Here is a 20,154-nt window from a genome sequence, read left to right on the forward strand (position 1 = left end):
GGAGAGGGAGAGATACATAGAAATATCAATGATGAGAGACAATAATTGACAGTCTCAGGTCCCCCTCCCCAGCCTGGTACCACACAGCCTCAGGTCCCTGCTGATCACTCATTATGGGAACCCTGCCTCCACTGTGGGTGCAGCCATTTTGTGATAGTGTGAGGGTTAATTTGCATATTACCTCTTTATTATATATGATATTGACTTCAAAATATCCCAAAGTCAGGTTTCATTTGCAAACAAGGTAAGGTTTTAAAATGTGAATTAAGCTGAAACCGGTTTGGCTCAATGGATCGAGCGTCGGCCTACGGACTCAAGGGTCCCAGGTTTGATTCCGGTCAAGGGCATGTACCTTGGTTGCGGGCACATTCCCAGTGGGGGGTGTGCAGGAGGCAGCTGGTCCATGTTTCTCTCTCATTGATGTTTCTAACTCTATCCCTCTCCCTTCCTCTCTGTAAAAAATCAATAAAATATATGTTTTTGAAAAATAATAATAAAAACTAAAAACTTCCATTTAAAAAAAATAAAAATAAAATGTGAGTTAAATGGGTGATCATTCAGGCTTTACTAGTAGATTGGTGATCATTACTATTTTGCATTTGGGAAAAATGAAGATAAATATAGATGTTTTCATTTAAAGATCTTGCCAAATATAGCATGCTGTTCAAGTAGACATGTAAAGGAAAATTCTTGTTTTCCTATGGACACTTAAATTGTATACATTTCCTGAATCTGAGTACTCAGTTCTGCTATGGGTTAGATTTCACAAACTTATTTATTAAGTATATATTATTTGTACCTGATGTGATTCTTTTTTTTTAAATATATTTTATTGATTTTACACAGAGAGGAATTGAGAGGGACAGAGAGTTAGAAACGTCAATGAGAGAGAAACATCGACCAGCTGCCTCCCGCACACCCCCCACTGGGGATGTGCCCGCAACCAAGGTACATGCCCTTGGCCGGAACCGAACCCGGGACCCTTCAGTCCACAGGCCGACGCTCCATCCACTGAGCCAAACCGGTCCCGGCCTGATGTGATTCTTATACAACAAATGGAAATAGTGTTTTAATTTCATTTTTTTGCAAAGAATATATTTGTAATAGTTTTTGTTTCAAGTACGTTGTAATTCATCTACTTTTGAGCAGAACTGGTATTGGTAAAGGAAGATGGATAATTGTGTTACTAGGCAACATATGCTAACTAATAATTTTAGTTTTATAAGTCATTAGCAATTAACTTCCCTCCCTGTATTTTAAATAAATGATTGTCAACTCATACCTAACATCTGAAATTGGAGAGAGTGGATCAAAAAATTTAATGTATATTTTAATATTTCTTTATTAAGTCTTCAGTACAATATAAACACCACCAGTTAATGATTCATATTGATTACAATATTCTTTTAAAACTAGAAAAGTTAAAATATACAACAACATGACATACTATATGGACTCTACCAACATTTCGTATTTTGTGTAAGGTCAGATGTTTAAATTAAAATATCATAGTCTATTAGTTTTTATGAAATATATTTTATTGATTTTTTACAAAGAGGAAGGGAGAGGGATAGAGAGCTAGAAACATCGATGAGAGAAGAACATCAACCAGCTGCCTCCTGCACACCCGTCCACCAGGGATGAGCTCAAAACCAATGTACATGCCTTTGGAATCGAACCCAGGACCTTTCAATCCGCAGGCCAACACTCTATCCACTGAGCCAAACCAGTCTCGGCATAGTCTGTTAGTTTTTGAAGACTACTTTTGACTAAGAAGAGAACAACAGATAAAATCAGCAATACCTATGCCTGCATAATCAGATAAGTAATAATAACGGCTAATACTTAGTGAGTTCTTAATATGTATCACTCATTTTTCTAAGTGACTTCCACTTATACTCTCATTTAATCTATGATCATATGGGGTAGATACTGTTTTTCCTAATATGCAAATGAGAAATCACAAAGTTCAAATGCTAGTAAGTAGAGGAACAAGAAAGTAAAATTAAAAAGAGGTAACTCTAGAAACTGTTTTTGGCCACTATGCAATATTTATTTAAGTATCAGCAAGGTGGTACCTATAAATCAGAACAACACACACACACTGGCTGAGCAGGCAATGATCAACATGACATGAGAAACCTTTACATAAGCATGTGACAACCAAGCATTTACATTTTTCAGTATTTAATTATGAAAAAAATGTAAATATACTTTATTGATTTTTTACAGAGAGGAAGGGAGAAGGATAGAGAGTTAGAAACATTGATGAGAGAGAAACATAGATCCGCTGTCTCCTACACACCACCTACTGGGGATGCGCCCACATCCAAGGTAAATGCCCTTGACCAGAATTGAACCTGGGACCTTTCATTCCACAGGCTGATGCTCTATCCACTGAACCAAACCAGTTAGGGTTAATTATGAAAAGTTTTAAGCATATATAAGAATGTAAAGAATCAAAAAATGAACATTCATATATGTACCACTTAGATCTTACAAATCACATTTTGCTATATTTTCTTTATCACATTTCTCTCTATCCATCAATCCATCAATCCATCTCATATTAAATCCATTTTAAAGTAAGTTCAGATCTTTGATTTTTGTCACTATAATAGTGCAGGCGAAATAATGGAGGGCCTGTTTAGAAAGGAGGTTAGAAAACTAATTTATTTTTTTCAAAATCACACTGTTCTTGTCTATTAAAGATCAGTCACCTAACTTCTAAATCTATGTTTTGCCTTCAAATATGCAGTTGTGAGGGTTTAATTAGATAAAAAGATATGCAGCACTTACTACTCTAGGTGTTCAATAAATTATAGCCAAAATAATGAAGCTAATGAAAAAATACAAACTCAACTGAGCTTATACTGAACTGAATCACTTATCCTAAAGGGCTTAGGATAAGACAAAATAATCCTCCAACCAGGGAGAAGATAGTATTGGCAGGATGTTTTATATCTTATCTAGAAGTGTTTGGAAATTTTTAGGCTATTAGAATTAATCAAGTAAAACAAAGATGAAAATAAGGTTCAAAGTCTACTTAGGATTATGAGAAGAAAGTACCAAGAAATATTGTCAGATGAATATATTTACCTAGTTCTCCATGAAAAAAAAAGCATTTCTTCAAGCAACTGAGTTAATACAGTCCAAGTACATTGCTCTTTGGGGAATCTTAAACTGAAAGACCCAGAATAACCAATTATCTCTTAAACTGTCATTATAATGTGGATTTTGTGAGCAGAGCTTTTCTCAAGTCCTTAAGGACATCAATTAAAAGCTAAACATGGTGCCTAAAATGCAAATAAACAATGATTTACTGCAAATTCTTTAGCTCTCCAGATAAGTACATAATAAATATACCATATTTGTCCATGTGTAAGACGCCTCCCCACTTCTCCTACTCAACATTAAGAAATCCATATTTTAAACATAAAACAGAACACATTTTTCTTTAGTAATTTGGTAAGTTTACATAGCCGTACTATGATATTATGCAGCACATCGCTTTATTCAGTCTCTGTTGCATCACTGCTCCCTTCTTCATCACTATTAGTTCCAGACATATCAATTTCTTCAACTTCTACTGTCTCACTGCTGTCTTCTGAATCAGTCTATATATGTGAGATCATCTTCATAAGCTGGTGGTATTTTCTGAGCTAACTGTGTTTGTGTTCTCATGGCCAACCCTTTTCTCCGCATGAAATTAAAGCACAATTTTGCCTTTTCTGTAAAGTCAACAATGTTCATTTTGCTTGCAAAAGACACACATAAGGGACTCTAGCGCTGCTCCATAATCCAAGTCTTAAGCTCTGCTCTAAGTTTGCCCATTTTGCTGGTTTTCCTCTTAAGGCCTTCTTTTTTGGCACCTTAAAGAGTTGTTCTTCCTGTTTTCTCCACTGTCTAATCATACACTCAGTGGGAGGAGGTCCAGATTGTCTCTCTGCATAGCTGATTACATTCAGTTTGAATTTTGCCAAATAAGACAATTACTTACTGGTATTTATCTTTTTATTTTTTGGCATCGTTATGGGCTCAGAATGCTCAGGTCCCTGTTGCATCTATGCACTCTCCACCTCCACCTTTAGTTATGGTATTGGCTGACATCAGTAGCAATAAGGCTCATGATTGGAGGAAGCCTGTTTGATAAGGTATGGGCAGCTACACACCTGCCCGGCTCCCTTCTAGGCTGACTTCTGTGTATACGACACCCCTCAATTTTCAGTATAAAGATTTTAGAAAAAATAGTGTCTTATACACAAAAAATATGTTAACTTCTCTTGTGAAAATTGAAGCATTTCATACATTTCTAATCCCAAAATTTACCATATCCTTACACAGAAAAATGCCACAAATATTATTATAGGTAAAGATAACTATATTCTTAAAAATAAATTTGGATTTCTATCCATGCAGGTGACAACACAGCATAAGATAGAAGGAAAAAAGAAAAAGTCAATTTAGCTTTCCTAATTTTAAAAAGCGGACAAATTCACTTAATTGAGAATAATTAAAAAAAAAAAACACAAAAAAACATCTGACTTGGTGTTGTAGGGTAGAAAAAAAAAGTTAGGAATATTGCCCTAATGTGGGTCAATCAGAATGAATGGGCAGCAAACTACAGACATAAATACCTGAATGATGGAGCGATTTACAGTCTAAATTTCAATGCTTAAGAATGATGGCCTAGTATATTGGTTTTAATAAAAGCATAGCTATTGTTTATATATTCTTTTGTAACAAATTTTGGTAAAAGTGAACTGAAATTTTTTCCCTAGGTCATTTATTACTGTTTTGGGATATGAAGAGCCAACCCAAATTAATGGGACTTTGGGAATCATTAGCTATCATATTAATAGACCTGAAGTTTGGACTTAATATATGTTGTTGTAGATAGTTTATTTTTATACTATGTACAGAAATAATAAATGATAAATTATTTATGTGATTGAAGGGCTAATCATAACTGTATATATATTAATATATTTTTCTCATGAAAAAAATTCCAAATAAACAGAATGAAATATCCTTTGAAATGGAATATAATGAAACTTGCCTCCAATAACTTTAAACATGCATTATATTAATCCCCATATAAAAATTTCATGAGCTATTCCCACACCTGCTTAGCTTCATTAGCACACACAGAGTGTACATCTGTCCTGATAAACATTCTAAGGTACCAATCCAGGTAAACAGCACGCATGAATTTATAAGCCTGGCAGAGTCCCAGTTCCAAGTGGTTTTATATTATTAAAAACATAAAATGTTTAGGTAGATTTTGCTTCTACACTTAATGTACATTAAAAAGATAGTCTTTAAACATTTATTTTGAGAGGAAATAGGAGGGGGGAAAAAACTTCATCTCCAAATATTGATGTTACATGTTTTGATCAACAGCCCTCTATTACTACATTGATCTTATAAAAGAATAAATCTAATCTAAAACCTAATGAAAATAGAATGAAATGAAAATACGTAGGACACTGGGAAAATCTAAGCTCTTCTATTGATATTCAACCTCTGTTATGTACCTTTTGTGAGACAGAGGAAGTAAATTCACAGCATTACAAAGCCTCTACTTAGACCATCTTCTTGTGTAAATTTAAATTTGGAGAATGTTTCCAGAGAATTCTGATTGATTTCAATAATGATGAAAGTTTCTCTAAGTACATTGGGGGTAGGGGGTGGATGTGGAACATGACAAACAATCTAATTTAGGTAGGCCAAATATAGGGTGAACCAAAAAATGTACACACTTTGAATAATTATAAAGGCAGTGTTTATTAAAATGCATTTCATTTTCAAAATTGAGCTATTAGATGTTAAAGTATGTATACATTTTTGGGACAATAATAATGAATTTTAACTACACTAAAAAAAGGAAACAAAAGTTATGATTTTAGCAAATCATTCATCAGAACTGAGAAGACATACTAAGAGGCTTAGGAACCAGAGACTTTATCAAACTACTGAGTCCTGGTGCACAGATTCGTGCACATTGGAAGAAAATTAATTCAAAGACATATTTTAATATTATTCATCCTTTCTCTATAACAGAAGTGTCAACTAAATTCATAATTTACAATGACAGACTGAAACACATGCGTGTGATTGGCACCAGTGAGAGCTTTATATATATTGCACGTCTGCGAGTCAACCTAGCCTTTTACAGATATAGAATAAAATTGCTTAATTAGACCTGCTTTCTGATTTAGCTAAACTTTTTCCAGCCTGGTGAAGCACCCCAACTTCTCTTTCAGGTAATTGTCAGGAACACAGCGGTAAATATTAACATGAAGTAGATTATTATTGTAGATCAGACAGGGAGAACAAAGGATAAAACATTAAACTGCATCAGTATTTGACTATATTCTGCACAGTGAGAAAACCTGAAGTCATTTTCAAGTTTCACCATTTCTTGCTTTTTTTTCAGTCGGGTCAAGTTTCCATGCTTTCTAAATCTCCGTTTTCTGACTAATGAAAATATCTATAAAATAGGATTCTCTCGAGTCTCCTATCTCCCTACTGCAGGACTTCTGTGAGTATCAAATGAAATATGGCACATGAAAACGCTTCACAAACATTTGGTTAAACTGTGAAATGTTTGCACCTGGCTATAAAGCAAGTCATGTTCCTGGGCTGAAGAAAAGGCAAGGAGGCTAGAGCTAGGGAGAGAAAGCCGGGCATTGCTATATGATGTCATTACCTGGCACCCACAATGACCATTTCCAGGCTGGGCTGAGCTATTTGACACATTTTGCACCATAGAATCTTGGCAATGTTGGCTTCAATTTGGTGGGGTATTGTGTTGGGGTGGTGGCGGGGCCTGTGTCCCAATGGGGAAGCCAAGTGTCAGTTTGTCAGTGCCAGGTCTGTGGTGCCATTTATTTTTAAATGGCCAATGAACAACATGACAGCTCCTGTGTTGAGCTTTTGCTCCCTGGTGGTCAGTGAGCATCACAGCTATCGGTTGGATGAAAGGACACTTAGCCTTTTATATAGATAGATAGATAGATAGATAGATAGATAGATAGATAGATAGATAGATAAGAAACATGGCCTGAGAAGTTTCTGGCTATTTGTTTGAGGAATTTGACAGTAGCCAGTTGGCAAAAAAGATAGGCAAGTAGACACCCTGCCACGTAACCAGCAATGTCCATTGTAGGGCAGCCAGTGGGTATTCTGGCAATAAAACGGTGTAAGAGAAATCTGTTGGCAATGCTCAACATGATGAAGGCGTAGCTTAAGGTAGGTACCAAGACAGTTAAAGGGACTAAGATCTCAGAGATGGGGAAACACCAAGGATCTAGTGAATTAACTAGAGCAAGAAGGAAAAGTCTTTGCACAGAATATAGCCAGGAGCCAGTTATTAGAAAAAAGAACAGAATCAGCACCAAAGCTTAGCTTGAAGCTGGTTAGTAGAATTACCAACTGAGACAGTAAGAAATTCTCCCACAGAAAGATTATTACAGTGAATATTGGTTTGAGCCTCAATTTAAAAATTAAGCAGTACCAAATGAAGAACTTTGATATATGAAAGATCAAGTAATGTGGCAATTTATTACCATCATCTGCACAATTATGATGAAGTATGATTGTTCTTCTAATATGATTGTAATGTGAGCCATTGTGTATTGAAAACAATGGAATCATTAGGCATATTGCACACAATGGTATTTTCCTACTGAATTTCCTTCTGAAGAGTTTTCCTGCTGCATAATAAGAAAAATAGCCATTATTCAGCACCTAAGAGTCTGTTTTAGTCAGGGTTATTATTTTTTTTAGGTAACAGAAGCTGACTCCAAGTAACTTTATCAGAAAATAAATTTATTGGAAAAATAGCTATACCTTCAATAGGAAGGCTTAAGAACCAAGCATAGGAGATTTGTAGAAAACAACGGAATTGTGGGCAATGTTGACACACAATGACATGCTATAAAAACTACCAAATACAGTATTGATTTGGCATCATTTTGCTGGACTTACATGCTGTCAGCATATCATCACAGGCATGACTGATTTCTCAGCTACCCTGCCATCACAATAACATTTCCTTAGATTCAAATTCCTGTGGGTTAGTACATGATGGGCCAAAGCTTAAGCAGGCTTACACTTGAGCTTCCAGAAGGTGGTGTTCCTCCCACTCATTCTCAGTCTCAGAATACCAATGGTCTGTTTTTGGTAATTATACATTATTGGAGGCCTGATGCATGAAATTCATGCATGGGGGGGGGGAGGGTGTAGGTCCCTCTGCCTGACCTGCACCCTCTCCAATCTGGAAGCCCTCAGGTGATGTCCTACTGACAAGCTTAGGCCCACTCCCCATGGTTCTCTGCTCTGTGCAGGGCCTGCCTGCTCCACACCACAGTGACAGCCAAGCAGGCCCTGTGTGGTCTGCTGTCAAGCTACGTAGCAGTGGCCACCTGGGAGCAGGTCCAGCTGCCCACCCTAGAGTCACTGGCCCAGCTCTGCCTCCCTCTCTGGCCCTTGAAGCAGCCTCGGTGGCTGCTAACCATGCCCTCCCCAGCGCAGGCGCTCGGAGGCCCCTGCCACCTCACCCCTGATGCTGTGTATGCAACCTCCTCCTGGCAGGTCGACCTGTTATGGTATCCTGATTAATTAGCATATTTCTCATATATATATATATATATATATATATATATATATATATATATATATATATAGAGAGAGAGAGAGAGAGAGAGAGAGAGATTTTTATGTTTTCTAGAATTTCACATAAATGGAATCATGTATTCATTTCTGTCTGGCTCCTTTTGTACAGCATAATTTTTTTCATGTATTAATAATTTGTTCCCTTTTATTGCTGCATATAATTCCATAGACATGCCAAAACTTGGTTATCTATTCACCTATTGATAGGCTTTGAGCTGTTTTTAGATTTTTTGCTAATATGAAAAAAAGGGCTGCTATAAACATTCATATATATTTATATGGACATCTTTTTTTTTCTTTTTAATCCTCATCCAAAATATTTTTCCATTGATTGAGAAAGATAAAGATGAGAGAGAGAGAGAGAGAGAGAGAGAGAGAGAGAGAGAGAGAGAGAGAGAGAGAGAGAGAGAGAGGTGAGAGATGTGAGAGAACACATCAATTGGCTGCTTCCTGCACATGCTGCTCAGGGCTGGGGATCAAACTTGCAACACAGGTACATGTCCTTGACTGGGAATCGAACCCATGACCCTTTGGTGCATGGGCCAATGCTATAACTACCAAGCAAGCCAGCCAGAGCTATATGGATATATATCTTAATTTTTCTTGGATAAACAACTTGAAGTACCCTTGCTGGATTATATGATAAGAACTGTTCCACATACTAATACTAGGTATATTTGATCTTTTTAATAAGCCTAATTCTAGTGGGTATATATCAATAATTTTTTGTGGTTTTCATTTGTATTTCCTTGATGACTAATCATATTGATTGTCTTTTCTTATTATTATTGGTCCATTTGTATATCTCTTTTGGTAAAATGTCGATTCACTTTACCTGTGCCAGATTGCACTTTCCATAAACAACCAAAGTGATATGCTTTTTTTTTTTTTTTTTTTTTTTTTTTACAATGTAATTATAACACACTGACCATCCAAAGGTAAGGTCTATACCACTCTTCTCTGAATTTGGAGAACTTCTGAGGATATGCCATTAAAAGTCATAAAAGGGATGCTTGCTCTTGGAATTCAGGCACTATGTAGTGAGGAAACACAAGGAATCACACGGAAAACCCATGTGTAGGTATTCTGGCCAAGGGCCTAAAGTCCTAGACAAAAGCTGGCATTAACCACTAGACTATGAATGAATAAACTTTTAGGTGATTTGTAGCCTCCAGATGTGGATTCATTTTGCAAGCTGAGGCCTCCGCTATTATGGAACAGTGACATGCTGACCCTGATGTGTCCTTTCCAAATTCCTGCACCACAGAATCCAAGAGCATGATAAAATAGCTGTCATTTTGCACCATTATGTTTAGGATGGCTTGCTATACAGCAATACATAAGGAAAACTCAGGCTTTGAGAGGTAATCAAGTAGTTAAAGACTCCTTGAACAGAAACACAATTTAAATTGATTTTTTTCTACTCATAAAGGTCATTTTTTGCTTCATAGTATGTGATTACCATTAAGTTTTCCTAAAGCTTGACTGTGCTATTATATTGTACATATAATATGTAATGTTATATATAAATGTTATATATAAATTTTAGACAAAACTTTCACTACAAGTAGGCCATTATTTTGTCATTATCATTTATTCATCAACTTTTAGGAGGCTGATAAATTTATAAATGTTACTAGTGCTTATTGATTTCTCATAAACTATTTCATAACTCTGAATAAGATTTTCCTATGGTCAGATTTGCAGGTGTGCAAGGACAAAATAAGAAAACCAAACCAAACAAACAAAAAACATGCTGAATTTATTTTCATTAACTCAGAACAGATGCCAAGGCAATGGAGCCCAAAATCACTACTTATCTAGCCAGGTCAGTGTACAATCATAATTACATCAATAACTCAGGGTTAAAAATGTGCTTACATTCAAAGTATCCAGGACAACAAAATAAGGAAGATAGATATAGATATAGATATATTTAGATATAGATATAGATATAGATATAGATATAGATATAGATATAGATATAGATATAGATATGGATATGGATATGGGTATGGGTATGGGTATAGATATAGATATAGATATAGATATCTTTAGGTTGGCTTAAAATATCATGGTAATTGTGGATTAATGGATATGAGTTCAGGTAATCAGCATCTCTAAACTTATTGATAGCTATCTGAACTAGCTTTGTATTTTTCCACTAAAGTTTTATGAACTAAATTCAGACCAACATATAATGGATACTTTCCTTATATCTGCATAGGATAAAGTGCTGGTCATAACAAGACAAGACAGACATATATCATTCCAGAATCTCAAAATAGCCCTGACAGGGTGGCTGGAGTGTTATGCTGTACACCAAAAAGTTGCAGTTCTGACTCCAGGTCACAGCACACACCTAGGTTGTGCGTGCATAAGGGAGGCAACCAATCTCTCTCTCTCTCTCTCTCTCTCTCTCTCTCTCTCTCTCTCTCTCTCTCTCTCTCGCTCTCTCTCTCTCTCTCTCAAAAATCAATAAAAACATATCGTTTGATGAGCATTAAGAAAAAAAAATCTTAAAGTGGTGGGGTAAGATGTTTTTATTTTGTCTAGATTTTATTTATAATCACTATGAGATTTACCATGCATTCCACAATAAAAATAATTTTTTGAAAAGTCAATTTATGTGATCAACATTAAAAGTATAACTTTATAAATGCATAGACTAATGTATTTGCAATAACTTAAATATAGAATGCATTGTCCATTTCAGAACTTTATATACCAACTATTATTATGAGACAGTCTGCTTATACATTTATACTTCATCCTCTTTTTCATAAATTTATCAACTGAAATCATTTTAATGAGATTATACTTTAGGCTTTTTCTCCAATGACATTGGTGAACAAAAACCCTGATAATACATTAAAACTACATTAAAGATGTACAAATTAAAAGTGCCATTTGAGTTAGTATGAAATATTTAAAACAGAAAAATAGTTTTAACTTGGAGTTAAAAAAACAGAGAATATGTCATCATCATGTATCAGAAAATATGTTTACTGGGAAAATTACAATATAAATACTGATTTAAATTAATGTTTTGCTAAGAATTTTCAATAAAACACCCACTTTGTCATCAAAGGAAAAAGCATAACTCTTATACTTGCCTATATTTGTTTTGTCGTTTAATGTGCTTTTAAAAATGTTATTACATATTGATGGTATACCATCAACTTTTTAGTTTATGGGGCTTCTCATTACTTTAATCTGATCAAGATGGAGCTTTATAAATTTCATAACATTTTGATCTTTTTTGGATATGTTTTTAGACCTACTGGAAAAAGGGTCACTATTTATTTCCTTAGCATGTGGTTGCCCTAAAGTTTGCGATATACATTTACATATAATCCAAATTTACTTTCAAATAATACTATACTGCTTCTTGGGTAAAGCAGATACCTTATAATAACAATATATTTTTAAATCCTTCTTCCCATCCCTTGTATCATTACTGTCATTCATTTTATTTATATATAAGCATATATAAAAGTTTTTATTTTACCTTCACCTATTCATGTTTTTAAATATATTTTCATTGATTTCAGAGATGGAGAGACAAAAACATCAATGATAAGAATCATTGATGTGCTGCCTCCTGCATGCCCCCTACTGGGTATGTGCCCTGACTGGAAACTGAACCCTGACCTCCTGGTTCATAGGTCATGTTCAACCAATGAGCCACACCAGCCAGGCACCTTCCCTTATTCTTTTCCTTATGTTCTTCCTTCATTTATGAAAACAGCTGACATTTCATCAGCTTATTTAAATATTTTGTCATTATATAATGCTTTCACCATTTTGATTGATATTTCTTGATATGGCTCTTTACATTTATCCTCTTTGTAGTTTGTTGAATTTTTTGGATGTACAATATAAATTAGTGTTTTCTATCAAATCTGGGAATTTTTCAGCAATTATTCCTTTGAATATATTTTTGTTCCATTTTCTCTCATTTCTCTTTCTGACACTTTCATAATGTGTATGTTATTAGTTTTGACATTGTCCCACATTTCTCTTTCTCCAGACCCTGTTCATTCATCTCTGTCTCTCTGTCTCTCTGTCTCTCTGTCTCTCTGTCTCTCTCTCTCTCTCTCTCTCTCTGTGTGTGTGTGTGTGTGTGTGTGTGTGTGTGTGTGTGTGATACAAATTACATAATTCCTATTGATTTATTTCAGGTTTTCTTTTGTTTAATTTTATTTATTTCAGAGAGCAAGGGAGAGTGAGACAGAGAAAGAAATATCAATGGTGATAGAGAATCATTGACTGGCTGCCTGTCACATGTCCTCTACTGGGGATTGAACCCACAACCCTAGCATGTACCCTCACAGGGAATCAAACTATGACCTCTTGGTTCATAGGTCAACACTCAACCATCAAGCCACATGGGCCAAGCTATCTTCAAGTTTTCTGATTCATTCTTCTAGTTTCTAAAATCTACCTTTTGAGACATCTCTAGTAACTTCTTCATTTTTAAAAAATATACATTTATTTATTTTAGAGAAGGGAGGGAGGGAGGGAGGGAAGGAAGGAAGAAGGAGGGAGGGAGGGAGGGAGGGAGGGAGGGAGGGAGAGAGGGAGGGAGGGAGGGAGAGAGAGAGAGAGAGAGAGAGAGAGAGAGAGAGAGAGAGAGAGAGAGAGAGTGAGTGTCAAGCCCACAACCCAGGCATGTGCCCTTGACCAGAATCTAACCCAGGACCATTCAGTCCGCAGACCGATGCTCTATCTACTGAGCAAAACTGGCTAGGGCTTCATTTTGTTTGTCATAATTTTCTGCTCTAGCTTTTCAACTTGCTTCTTTTAAAAAAGTATTTTTTTTAAGATATTTATTGATGCTCATGACCAACTGTTCACAATTGTCCATTTCTTACCCTCTGTTGTGTCTTCACCACACTTTAGTCAGGCTTCTCTCTCTCTTTTTTTTTTTTTTTTTTTTTTTTTTTTAACCAACCCCGGAACTCTGCATGCCCCAAGCCTGAGCAAGTACCCAAAGAAAAAACCACCTTATCCTTTATCAGCTTATTCACTGGCTGACCAGAGAATGACCCTTTTTTCTTGTCAAATTTCACATTAATATCATTTCTCATTATTTGTTCTACTTCCTCTGAAGTTCCTGTTTATGTGTGCTTGCCTCCTTTTCCCCCCTATAGTGGAGAAATCTTTTTCTGTTTGATTTGGAGACATTTACATGTTTATGAGCTTGTGGCTTCCTCCAGATTACAACAGTCTTTCTAATTAAAGCCTCTCCCTATCCAAATCTGGATTTGTTTTTATTTACTATTCTCTATTTAATGAATCATTATAATCATGTATTCCTTCAATTCTTTCCACATAGCTTCCCTTGCTTCATTCAACATACTTAGAAAAGCTGTTTTGAAGTTTTGATCTGATAGTCCAATATTTTGGCGCCCCCAAATTCAGTCTTTAGTTAGCCTTTTGTCTGTATGTATCAGACATCCCTCCCTTTTTTAGCTGTGTGTTTTTCCTTTTGTATATTTCAGTTAGAAAACATAATGTAGCAAATCTGGATCCTGATCCCCCACAGGCTTTTGTTGGTTGTTCAGTGACTTGACTGAACTAATTACTTGAAGTGAGTTTGTGCTGCTGCGTGCAGCTTCTGAAATCCTTGCTCAGATTTTCTCCACGTTTTTATCTCTCAGCTATCAACCTCGGACTCCACCTTTGGTCAGCATAAGACACTTGTTGATCAAAGGCTGTAACTAAGCCTCTGAAGCAGATGTTTATCCTTCACCACTGGATTTATTTGTGGCTTGGAGACTGCTTTCATGGTTCTGGCTTCAGAGTTTTATCTTTTCTTCCAGAGTTGGAAAGACTAGGCTGTGTAGTTTTATTTTTAAGTGTGGCTTCCGAGTAGCTGTCCTGTGTCAGACAGCTTATTGTTTAGCCAGTGATTGGTCAGAAGTTATGCTTAAGCACCTTGAGTCATTAAAGTTGTGCTCTTCACTGATGGATCTATCCGTGATTTCTGAAAGCCCTCGAGTCTTCCTTCACATCCCCCTCTAATAGCTCCTGAGTGGATGCCAGCTAGTGCATGGAAACAGTTTTCTGGACTCCCAGGGATAAGGCAATGCACTCTTTGTATGATACCATTTTCTGTACTGGCCTTAGATTTATAAAAGTGTGTGTTACTGTCACCTGCCATTTGAGTTTTGGTGCCAGATTTTATCATTTGTAGAAGCAAAACAATGAAAACAATGGCAGCCACAGAAAGCAAGGTTATTAAAAGAATATCATATTTTGTTCCATTAGGAAATAAATATGACCTACTCTCAGTATGAAAGGGCACTTACATCCATTAATAAGCAATTATATGATCTCAGTCCACATAGCACAGGTTTTAAAATGTTAACTGTGTTTTAGCTTTGCTTGAGTGGACATTTGAATGAAGCAATAGAATCAAAATGCCTAAAAACTGGCAATATCAAGAGTTACACTTAAGAAAAAAAGGTTTATTAAAAGGAGAATGGAACCAAAAATAATAGGTATTACTTTTTGAGTGCATAGCTTGTTATGTACTATATAGAGAACTTGAGTTATTGCATTTATCTCCACAAACACTAACATATAGATATTAATATGTCTTAGTGATGCTACTGGGATTTAAGAACATAATTTGGCTATGGAAATGGATGAAGCTGAGAATTAGGTCTAGACTCTATAAACTCCAGAAGTTTCTCTCTTTATGCATTCATTGCAGATACAATTCACAGATGTGTGTGTGTGTGTGTGTGTGTGTGTGTGTGTGAGTGTGAGTGTGTGTGTGCAGCAATTTTTGTAAGAATATTTTGGCTAAAATATCCTGATAATTGCATAAGACTTTGTTCTCCCTTTCCTCCTCTTCTGTCTTCTTATTTCTTCTTCATCCCCTTTTAATTACACTATCATAATCATTATATATGAATGTTGGAGCATGATTTTTCCCTACAAACTGAGGTTTGCCAACACAATAATTTTTAAAATGGAAAGAATTAAAACACAAATAGCACTGTCTACCTGCTATGCTATTATGTCAGCTATAGCTAGATTCTCTTTGACTGTCTAAGGGAGAGATTTATGATTTAAAGGCAATGCAGAATTCTTTTTGGAAGAAAAACTTACTTTTTCTCTTAAAGTTTAAAGAAAATAAACCATGATAAACTGTATTAAAAGCAGAAAATATTTCCCTTTATAATTGTAATTATTTAAAAAGTGCAGCACTATGAAAATTCAAGATAGCCTCTCTATATTCAATGTGCAAGATACACACACACACACACACACACACACACATGCATATATAGTATAGTGTGTGTGTGTGTGTGTGTGTGTGTGTGTGTGTGTTAGACTCCTCTTTGTACCTTGCTTTTTCATTCTCTATCCATCTAACTGTTCATGAAATTCTCAGGATTCTACCTTCTAGATATCTTACACTTTCATTTCTTTTTCTCCATCCTCACTACTGCAACCTCAGGTTTTTAGCTCCTGAACTTCTCTCATTCAGTCCTCATCACCTCTGCCACACCCGCACAAATGACCTCAGTAATAGAAAAACTTTTAATAAAGCAGCTCCCTTCCCTAGCCCCTGTTCTTATATAAGTTATCTCTTTCTTATCCCTGGAATGTTATTATTCATTTGTCTCCTGTAAACACATTTAATCTCCAATTATCAAATCAGGTTTTTGAGATGTCTTTCATTATCTTTACTCCCCATACATTCTATTACATAATATAGAGAATACGTCCTTTTGTTGTCTCAGATATCCTGCTAAAATTATACGCAGAAAATTTATATGTTCTTGAAGACCCAGCTCAGCTTTGATCTCATTAGAAGTTTCCTGAGCTGAAACTGGTTTGGCTCAGTGGATAGAGCCTCGGCCTGCTGACTGAAAGGTCCCAGGTTCGATTCCGGTCAAGGGCATGTACTTTGGTTGTGGGCACATCCCCAGTGGGGGTGTGCAGGAGACAGGTGATCAGTGCTTCTCTCTCATCAATATTTCTAGCTCTCTATCCCTTTCCCTTCCTCTCTGTAAAATATCAATATAAATATATTTTTAAAAAAGACGTGTTCTTCATTAGTATATGTCAGTGATTTTCACATTGTGATTTCCAGACAAGGAGAATAAATACTTGGGGAAATGATAGAAATTCAAATCTCAAACCATGCCACAGAATTACTGAATCAGATCTTTGGTATTTTAACCAGACCCTGGGGTGTTTCAGATGCAGGCCAAGTTTGAGAAAAATGCATAGACAGTATTTTCTCATTCTCTGTGCTTTCATAACAATTTGCATGCATCTTTAATTGTAGCACTTATATTATAGTTATTATTTTATTATATTCTTTCAAAAATTTTTATTGATTTCAGAGAGGAAGGGAAAGGGAGAGAGAGATAAAGATACCAATGAGAGAGAATCATTGATTGGCTGCCTCTGCACACCCCACACTGGGGGCCGAGCCCGCAACCCAGGCATATGCTCTGAGCAGAAATTAAACTGTAACATCTGGAGTCATAGGTCGATGCTCAACCACTGAGTGACATTGTCCAGGCTCACTTTTTGTTATTTTTTTTTAAATTTTAATTCATGCTTTCAGAGTTAATTCAATTACAACATCATTTTTTGTATGTACTTTATTATAATTCCTATATAATTTTAGTGAATAAATTCTTACCTAAAATGTTTTGCCTTGTTCTTGATTTGTTTTGTTTTATTTTGCTTGAGGCCTTAATGGCACCTGCTCATAGAATTAATCTCTGACCACACCTCTAAAGTAACATCACAACCATTTGTCACATCTCATGTATCAGATTAAGATACATCTGTTTGTGTGATTGGTTACTGGATTAAAAAATGGTATGCTTCTGAGATTAATTATCTTCATTTAATATTGCTTAGGAACTCTCAAATATGTTTCCATAGCATGACACCTTCATCGAAGGATACTTAAAATGTCTTGCTTAAAATACTAGGGATAAATTAGTGCTAGAAGTTTTCAGTTTGTGTTCACTTTACTTCCCAGCCAGTCAAGAATGTTTTGCAGTGTAGTATTCCATCATGTAGATGTACCACAGTTTTTTAATCCACTCATCTGCTGATGGGCACTTAAGCTGTTTCCAAATCTTAGCTATGGTGAATTGTGCTGCTATGAACATAGGGGTGCACATGTCTTTTCTGATCAGTGGTTTTAGTTTCTTGGGATATATTCCTAGAAGTGGGATCACTGGGTCAAATGAGAGTTCCATTTTTAGTTTTTTTGAGGAAACTCCATACTGCCATTTGCAACAGCATGGATGGAACTGGATTAGGAAATAAATATGACCTACTCTCAGTATTAAAGGTCACTTAGCATTATGCTAAGTGAAATAAGCCAGTCAGAGAAAGATAAATATCACATGATATAACTCATTTATGGAATATAATAAATAATATAAATTGATGAATAGCAGATCCAGAGACAGAGAAACATTGATCAGACCGTCAAACCTTAGAGGGAAGGTAGGGGAAGGTGGTGGGGGGAGAATGGGGGAGAGGGGGAGAAATCAACCGAAGGACTTGTATACATGCATATAAGCCTAATAGACACAGACAACAGAGGGGTGAGGACATAAGTGGGGGATATGGAGGGTAATGGGGGGGTAAGGACACATATGTTATACCTTAATCAATAAAGAAGTTTAAAAAATAAAGTAGATAAACCCAGGGAAAAAAAGAATGTCTTGCATTGCAGTGCAATGTGTTGGTGCTTCTTTGGCTCTTTATATTAAGGAAGGATAACACAGTCATGGAGATTATTCACTTCCTATAAAATAATTGATATCTGCTGCTTTAAATTTGTATTATTTTCCACAAGCAGGATGAAAATCAGAGACATTGAGTCAAACCCATGGAGTAATTCTTATGAGATTTACTTGCATTAAGCCAACCTCCCAGAGCCTCATATTTTCAATGTTAAGTGTTATTGTGGAATCTGAACACAACCAAGTGTCTGCCACATGACTTAATGATAGTGAAGGTATCAGGCTTATCACATCATTCATTAAATTCCTAGATTTATATTTTCTATTGGGATCCTTAAGTGAGCCATTGTAGCAATTATCCAGCAAATGTTGACAGTTATGCATATAACTACTGATGACACAGGTTTGTTGACAGTGTTGGTGTAAGTTATATATTGAAGGTCTTAGATTGTTACTCTCCTTAATATCTCATCCTGCATTTACTGACTCAGATATAATATATGAACAGAGGACTAGCTTTCTGTCCACTGTGTGCAAGTCATAGAATGCAGTGGATCAGTTTCACTAAGAACTATTAGCTGCCTGCACATACTTCAGTTTCTGGTGGCCATTTCACCAAAGAGGCCCACACCAAGACACATCATAATTAAAATGCCAAAGGTTAATGACAAAGAGATACTTTTTAAAATTCCTCAATGTAGGATATATTTTCCCATTGATTTTTTAGAGAGTGGAAGGGAGAGGGAGGGACAGAGAGAAACACCAATATGAGAGAGGCATAGTGATTGGTTGCCTCCCACATGCCGCCAACCAGGGCCAGGGATCTGCAAAAAAGGTACATCTCCTTGGCAGGACCCTTCAGTTGGCATGCCAAGGCTCTATCTACTCTGCCAAACCGGCTAGGGCAAGAAAGACTCTTAAAAGCAGCAAGAGAAAAGCAAATGGCCATCCATATGACTGTCAGCTGATTTATGAACAGAAACTTTGAATATTTCTTGTCAATCCCTTCTGGCCTGCAAAGTGTTGAATAGCAAGGGCCTACAACCAAGATTAATCTACCCAGCAAAGCTATCTTTTAGAATTGAAGGTCAGATAAAGAGCTTCACAGAGAAGAACAAGCTAAAGGAGGTCATCACTACCAAACAAGTGACATATTAAATGTTGGAGGACTGTCTTGTATTTCAATTCAATGTAATAGTGCTTCATTGGTTCTATAGATTGTAAAAGGCTGACAAAAGCTTGTGAATGATTTATTCTCTTAAAAATGTTTTTATCTCTATTTCTTAAAATTTTCAGTGCTTGCCAACAGCATGGTAGAATTTAGGGAGTGTGGTCTAAAACGATTGGAAAAGTCTTACTGAGTATTATATCCCACTTAGTGCATGTTTTGCTATTATTCTTTTGTACTGTAGGATATGAACACAAATCTATTGAATGCCATACTATTTGATGACAGTATATGGCTGGCTTAGCATCTCAGTCATGTTTCCAATATTTATTTTTTTATGTTAACTCCTAAGACCAGTGTAATGATGTTCCAGCAAGCATTGGCTAAGCATTGGGTTTAAAACTAGTGGGTGATACAGGTTTGATGACAGTGATAGTACCAGCATTATATTGCAGCTTATTTCTTAACCATAGATAAACTCACCCTGTATTTACCCTATTCAAGGCTGTTTGTAGTCATTGTTCAGCATGTGCTGCATATTTTGAACACAAGGCTTAGTGGATG

The sequence above is a fragment of the Pipistrellus kuhlii genome, unplaced genomic scaffold, assembly GCF_014108245.1.
Source record: "Pipistrellus kuhlii isolate mPipKuh1 unplaced genomic scaffold, mPipKuh1.p scaffold_m20_p_16, whole genome shotgun sequence".
Lineage (NCBI taxonomy): Eukaryota > Metazoa > Chordata > Mammalia > Chiroptera > Vespertilionidae > Pipistrellus > Pipistrellus kuhlii.